The sequence below is a fragment of the Onychomys torridus genome, chromosome 2 (genome assembly GCF_903995425.1).
Source record: "Onychomys torridus chromosome 2, mOncTor1.1, whole genome shotgun sequence".
NCBI lineage: Eukaryota > Metazoa > Chordata > Mammalia > Rodentia > Cricetidae > Onychomys > Onychomys torridus.
In genome coordinates, this window is record NC_050444.1 from 32687005 (window position 1) to 32695265 (window position 8261).

Here is an 8261-nt window from a genome sequence, read left to right on the forward strand (position 1 = left end):
GAAGGCCTGGACCACATACCCAACAAGAACTTGAGAAGAAGAGAGGCTGTTGATGAGTCTCTGTCCATCACTCAGACTTCCTTCACAATTTCCATCCCATAACCATAGAAGAAGGGGAGAAGCCTAGGGAGCACTACTCCCTTTAATACCATCAATGAAGTTCACAGACCCCTGCCCCTCCCCACACACACACAAATATTCTATATATAGTAAATGCCAACTGTGCAAAAAGCAATGGATTATAGGGAGCGCAGTCACAATAGATATATCTGCATCACAGTTCCTTTATCTATGGCTCAGGACACACCACAATGAGAAAGCAGACAGATTGTTAAGAGCCAGAATACCAGGAAGTCTGTGACTGCCTCTCTTAGAAATGGCTGAATAAACAAGACATGAATAATGATAGTACAAACAGACATGCTAACATAGAAGGGGAAAGAAATCTTTCAGGTTCACACCGTTAGACAAAGAACTATAGGCAATTAATGACTGCTGGGAGAGGGGGAATTAGCTCATCTCCCAGGGACGAGCATACTGATTGATTATCTAATTCAAAGTGGCCAACCTTGAAACCATACACTCAAATAATAAAAGTGGATTTAGGTTGTGTTTTTATATTTGTCCATATATATAACAATAATAATCAAATAAAAGGGAAGATGGGCGGTGGTGGCACATGCCTTTAATCCCAGCACTCGGGAGGCAGAGGCAGGTGGATCTCTGTGAGTTCAAGGCCAGCCTGGTCTTCAGAGTGAGATCTAGGAAAGGTGCAAAGCTACACAGAGAAACCCTGTCTTGAAAAACCAAAAATAAATAAATAAATAATAAAAATAAATAAATAAATAAATAAAAGGAAAAAGGTCTATTAATTTGAGAGTGGAGGGCACTTGGGAGGGGTTGGAGGAAGAGTACATGAGAGAAGAAAAAGAGGAAAGTGATATAATTATATTTTAATTAAAAAATATAGAATAAATGGGAAAAGGGAAACCACCAGTGTATTTTTAATTTAAAATCCAAAAAGCAAAAATAAAATTTCAGAATTAAAGCAAAGTTTTTATTTTTGTGAAATAAACTTCATGGAAAACTTGTATTTCCCTGTGAAGATTTAATCAGTCTATAAGCTTGTATTATTCATTCGGGGATTTGATGGTATAACCATTCTAACATTGATCCTTAGCTCTAATCCCACAGACAAGCAACACAGAGAATTAAATGTCAACTACACTATCTAAAAATGTGAAGATATTTACAGTATACTTTTATCTTGATTTCAAATATTTTCATTCCCTATAAAGAGGCTGGGATAAAATGTATGAGATGATCTAAGTAGTATGCACTTGGACTCATTTTTATTCACACCATTACTTTAAGAGCCAGAGCAACAGCCAAGCTGAAACTTTCTTTGTAATGATCCCTAAACAAATCCTCTGCTACCTTCAGCTGACAGGAAGAATCCACTCTTGGGGGCACAGTCATCAGCATAGCTGTCTGCCTCACCCAACCTTTGATTGATGCCAGTTTCATTTCTGATCTTTTCTCTGTCAAATGTTCCCTGAATTGACAGAGAAATGCTTCTGTTAATATAACCCTGAGGATCTTTTCCATGTCCAAAGTCTATAACCTAAAATTAGCCTACTTCTGGCTTTAAATCCTTACACTTTGGCTCTTTCTCTTAAGCTGGCCCCTTTCTTGAATAACCAATGAGTGCCAAACCCAAATTAGGTGTATTTCGGAGCTGCAACATGCACTTCCACTTCTGAGCCATTGGCTGTCACTTTAGTTCCTCCCTCACTGCTATGAAGTCCTACAGGTAAGCACATTCAGAAAGCGCTTAGATTCATTCTGTTGTTCATATTTTGTCAAACATTTTCCCAAGTCCAACCCTCATAAAATGTTTAATCACATAACCCCCACAACCCCCATGGGAGGATGCTGCCCCTCCTAGAAACCAACGTTTGTCAAACAAGGATCTTAGGACCAGGTGCCAGGTGCCTCCTTAGGAAATGTTCATCAGAAAGGCCCTGTCCCCTCCTCCCAAACAACACAAGCTATTTTCAGTTCTCTTGGTTGCCCATCACAGCTAGAATATAATAATCTAATGGCTCACACCTTTAATTCCAGTACCTGGGGAGGCAGAGGCAGGCTGCTTCTGTTAGTTTGAGGACCACCTGGTCTACACAGTGAGTTCCAGGACTACCAGAGCTACATAGTGAAACCCTCTCTTGAAAAAAACACAAAAATCATCTATTTCTGAAAACACCACCTACCTTGACTACAGGTATAGAGGAAACAATCTGGAGCTGAACTAGAAGCTTCCTTTCTATTAGCTAGCTTTTGTAGTGCCAGGTATTATTCAGGCTACTAGGGGAGAAAGGTTTCAATGTCTTACCCAGCTATTAACTCTACAAACTGCAACGCCAGCCAGCCACTCAAAAATGTGCTCACTGGTGCAATAATAACATGACTATGAAGGAGGTAAACAATTTTCCCTGAATTGGATTTGAGGTCTGAGGCACAAGATGAAATACATGCTTAATACTGTAAATTTGGTCAAAACCCCATGGCTGAGAAGATCATAGACTCTAAGGGGAACTCACTACTATTGTTTTGCTAAATTAACCTAGCACCAAACTGCAGTCTAAAATACTGATGTTTACACCCATATGCAAATACTACTCTCATCCTTAATCAAAGAAGCTTCTCTTTGTTGTGAATGATGATAAATGCAAAGGAGACTCATGACTACTCAAGATGCTTAAACTAAGTTATGGCTGGGTGTTCAGACCTAAAGAAGACATTTATACTAACCTGCTAAGGCTTGGGGAATATCATGGAAGAGAGAGTGGAAAGATTAAAGCCAGAATATAGGAAGAAGGGGTTTGAAATGCTATCTACAGGGCTTGATGCAGCCATTACAAATATGTCACAGCAGCAGTACTGTACCTGCATAAGACTCAGCTTATAAATAACCAATCATAAATTGAGAAAGGCTTATGTGGCCCTACCCCTTCATGCTGAACTTTGGCAACTAACTGATGGCTTCTAGAGAAAGAACAGCCCTTATTCACAGGGTCCCAAAGGATGGTGCCAAACCCAAAGCTACACAGAGAGTACTGACTAAAACCAGTGGGTCACCAAACAAAAAGGCATACACATAGGAGAGAAACCTTTAAGGAAAGAGAGGAGGATGAAATGGGTGGGAGGGAAGGAGGAGAGGATGAGTGGGCAAATAAACAAAGTGCACCGTACACTGGTATGAAAGAGTCAAAGAATTGAATTAATCAATAAAAAAGATAGAAAAACTGAACTAGAACTTATTAAAATAAGAACTCAGTTGGGGTTGTAGCTAGCTCAGTGGTAGAGTAGCTTGCCTTGCACACACAAGGTTTGGTTCCTGGTACCAAAATAAATATAAATAAATAATAAATACATAAATTTCTTTTAAAACTTAACCACAGCCCCCAACCCTATTAAATAATACTACAAAAACTCAATTAGGTTATTATTTACTCCAGTAATCTGATTTATATGCCATATTTAATAAGGTATAAATATCTTGATTCCTAGTTTGAGCTCTAGAGGTTTTCCCGAGTCTTTAGAATAGTGTGTGTGTGTGTGTGTGTGTACACATGCATGTGCATATGTGCCTGTACATACACGAGCGTGTGTAGAGGTCAACAGATAACTTGCAGGAGTTGGTTATCTCCTTTTACCACATGAGTCCTAGAAGTCAATCTCTAGTTGTCAGGATGACTGACACATTCCACTGGCCCAAAACCAGTGAGTACAAAAGAAATGTATGTGTGACTAATACAGAAATTCTAATCATTAAAGAAAAAGATTAACAGAATGAGTGACTACCCTAATTCCTCTCTCCCTCAGTATTTCATAAAACATCTGTCAAAACACTGGAAATAAAATAGCTGTCCCACTGCATTTGATGTTGATCTGACATTTAAAGAACACTTGCTTCCATTCATTTGGCTATTTGTCCCTGTGCTTTTTGCAATCTTGGATTCAACAATTCACGCTCTTGCAATAGCAAAACGAATGGAAGCACATGAATTATGAACCAAAGGCTGTGGAGCCCCCAGATGGATCAGGCCCTCTGGATAAGTGAGACAATTGAATAGCTTGATCTGCTTGGGAGGCACCCAGTCTGTGGGACCAGGATCTGTCCTTAGTGCATGAGCTGGCTGTTTGAAACCTTGGGCTTACACAGGGACACTTTGCTCAGCCTGGAAGGAGGTGACAGGACCTGCCTGTACTGAATTCACCAGGTTTAAATGAATCCCCAGGGGAGTCTTGGCCCTGGAGGAGATGGGAATGGAGGGGAGGGGCTGGGGGGAGGGTGGGGGTGGGGTGGGATGGGGGAGGACAGGGGAACCCATGGCTGATGTATAAAATTTAAAACACATAATAATAAAGAAAACACATAATAATAAAGAAAAAAAAAAAAAAGAACACTTGCAAAGTGTCCAGATTCTCCTTCAGTACTTACCAGCTGTTCATAGATGTAGTCGGAGCTTTTCTGTGTCCCGGCATGCAGGTGGTCAGAACAAATCTCTCCCACTTGTGTCCCTTAAGTAAACACACACAGAGGCTTATATTAATTATAACTGCATGGCCATGGCTCAAGCCTTTTGCTAGCTCATATATCTAAAATTAGCCCATAACTATTAGTATATATATATATCGCCACATGTTTGTTGGCTTTACTTGCGTCCCATTACATGTTGCTCCTTGGATGGCTGACTGGCGTCTCTCTCGCCTTCTTTCTGTCTCTCTCTTTGAATTTCCCGCCTGCCTCTAAGCTGCCTTGCCATAGGCCAAAAGGCTTTATTAATCAACCAATTAGAACAAATTCACAGCGTACAGAAAGACATTCCCTCATCACAAAGACTATAATCTGAGTGTACTAAATATCAAAAAATGAAAAGTCTGATAAGCTCATTGCGTAACAATGATGGCATCAAATTAAAATTCAATAATTATGAAATATACTTTGAAATTAGTGTTTAGAAATTGAACATTTCATATGTAAATAGTCCATGAAACAAAGAAAAAAAGAAAACATTCAAACTGAATAATAATTTAAAAAAGAGGATACCTTTCTTACTTGAGTAAAGCCAAAGTGATATTTAAAAGGAAATGTATATTTTTATGCCTATATCTGAAAATTTTTAAGTTTTAATATCTTTTTATTTTGATAGCATTGAGAGAACAAGAAAACCATATAACTCCTTGATAGAAGTAAGAGAAATGCATTTAATATCTATCTATTTCTAATTTTTCATTCCAAATAGATGTCTATAATATGTTTTAATTGAAATACAATTGCACCACTTTTTCCCCTTCTTTCCTCCCCCAGATCCTTCCATGCCCCCTGACTCTAAAGTTAATAGGTTTTGTCTTTGATTATTGGATTATTATTGTCACATACATGTATGTGTTTATGTATATAGCTACAACCTGCTGGGTCTGGATTTTTGTTTGTTTGTTTGTTTGTTTGTTTGTGTTCATATATCTTCAGGGCTGCATTAGACATCCAATAAAAGGGCTCATCCCAGGAAGAGGCAAAGTATCCTTCCAGCTGTCACCAGCTGCCTATAGTTCTTTGTCTAGGTGTGGGATCCTGTAAAACTTTTCCCCCTTCCATTGTTAATATGTTGCTAGAGGTTTTCTCAGCCACTTGTAAACACACAGAGGCTTACATTAATTACAAACTGGATGGCCTATGGCTCAGGCTCATTATTAACTAGCTCTTATAACTTAATTCAACCCATTCCTATTAATCTATTTTCACCACGTGGCTTCATGGCATTACCTGTTCTCTCACATCTTGCTTCTCCTGGCAATGGCTCACAGCTTCTGCCTCACTCCACCCTTCTTCACCTCCCTCTTCAGTTTGAATGCATGGTCTAACCTATTCTGCCCCGCCATTGGCCAAACAGCTTTATTTATCAACCAATGAGAGCAGCATATATTCATTCACAGCATACAGAAAGCCTTCCCAGGGCACTAACTTGTCCATTGGTGTCTCACTTGTTCTGCCTTGTTTATGCAGCCACTTCTAGAAGAGACTGTTTCACAGCAAGTTTCCTGGTGTTCTGGTGTTTATAATCCTTTTGCCTCTTCCACCATGCTGTTCCAGGAGCCACAGACAGAGGAGCTGTGCTGGAGGTGTGTGGTTTGGGGCTGGGCTCCCTCTGTCTGTGGATCTCTGCATTGTGCCCATTGTGATTTTTGTGATGGACTCTGAGTGCTGTAAAGAGAGGCTTCTTCTTTTTTTTTTTTTTTTTTGCATTTTTATTTAAGTTTTTTTTATATAATCTATTTCAATCATTTTTCCCTCCAACTCCTCCCAGATCCTCTTAACCTTCCACCTAACTTCATATTTTCTCTCTCAAAAAGAAAGAAAAAAAAACAAGAACAAAATCCAGACAAATAAGTTTAAAAAGGAGGAAGAAGAGGAGGAGGAGGAGGAGGAGGAAAGACATTTTGTAAATCATCTTTGATGAGGGATGTTAGCGACACTTATTTAAGAAATGTGGCTCCGACACAAAGAAAGTTTGTGGACTCTATGTTTTTTTCTAAAATTCTCAAAAAATGAAGAAAGTAGCTACTTTTCACTGTATCAATGTAACACATAGTTAACCTCAAACCTAAGAGATTATGAATGCATTTGCCTTACAGTTGCCACATTTAACACTTTCTGTTCCACCCTATTCTTAAAGTTTAATAAGAAACATAAGGCAAAGAGAAAAGAGAGAGCATATAATTTGGAAAAATCAAAAGAAGTACCTTAAAGGACTTTCAAAACCAGCTGTAATTAAATACCATTCCATGTCCACTAGATTGGCTAAAATAAATAAAGTCAACAAAACAAGCATTAATTGTGGATACTGGGCCATGGGAACAGACATTCACTGCGGGAAGAGTATGAATTGATAGAACATTTTGGAAAATCATTGTTATTTTTCTGTAAATACCACAATAAATGAAAACATGTGTTACCAAAAAATACTTGTATGAGAACAAGAAATTGCAATTTTCAAAATTACCAAATGTCCATCAACAGGAGGGCAAAAAATGTAGCATATTCATAATAATAATAAAGTATTATTAATTGAAAATTGTCATTATTGCTTTTTTCCCCTAGCACTGCCAGGCCTGCAGATCTGAGATTGAGAGTTTCTGTTCCGCAGGATGAGGTTTGTGAAAGTTGTCAGGAATAACTTTAAGAGATACTACTTTAAGAGATACCAAGTAAGATTTAGAAGGTAGTGAGAGGGTAAGACTGACTCCTATGCTCGGAAACGATTGGTGATTCAGGACAAAAATAAGTACAGCACAGTCAAATGCAGGGTGATAGTTCATGTAACTAACAGAGACATCATCTGCCAGATTTCGTAGGCCCATATATATTAGAAGGGGATATGACAGTCTGTGCACATGAACTGCCAAAATACACTGTGAAAGTTGGCCTGACAAATTATGCTACAGCCTGTTGTCCTGGCCTGCTGCTGGCCTGCAGGCTTCTCAGTAAGTTTGGCATGGACAAGATCTATGAAGGCCAAGCGGAGGTGACTGGAGATGAATACAATATGGAAAGCATTGACGGTCAGCCTGGTGCCTGCGCTTGCTATTTGGATGCAGGTCTTGCCCAAACTACAACTGGCATTAAAGTTTTTGGGGCTCTCAAGGGAGCTGTGGATGGAGGCTTGTCTATAGTACCAAACGATTCCCTGGTTATGAGTACATCGTAAGTACAGCATGGGTCCAAATGTCGCAGACTACCTGCGTTACCTAATGGAGGGAGATGGAAATGCTTATAAGACAGCTGTCTCAGTCCTAAAGAACAACGTGACTCCAGACACGGTAGAAAGCATGCATAAGGAAGCTCATGTGCTTCAAGAGAGAACCCAGCCTATGACAAGAAGCTCAAGAGAGAAGTGAGGAGACAGAACCACCCCAAAACGTCTGTTGCCCAGAAGAAAGATCAAAAGAAGGCAAGCTTCCACAGAGCTCAGGAACAGGTTGCTGAGAACTAAAGCAATTTTTATGAAGACTTTTTTATAAAGATAATAAACCTAATGACCAAGCAGCTAAAAATTGTTATGAATTATAAATATAAATATTTATGTTATATTATAAATATTTATAAAATATTGTTACAAATAAATATGTTATTATACATATAAATAAAATTCATAATAAAAAATATTTTAACCAAAACAAAAAACTGTTGACAAACA

The 8261-nt window shown here is 38.7% G+C and overlaps 1 pseudogene; it reads left to right on the plus strand.

Annotated features, from left to right (window-relative positions):
* Positions 1-7212: 7212 nt before the first annotated feature.
* On the plus strand, positions 7213-8057 carry LOC118577208 (annotated as a pseudogene).
* The last annotated feature ends 204 nt before the right edge of the window (positions 8058-8261 follow it).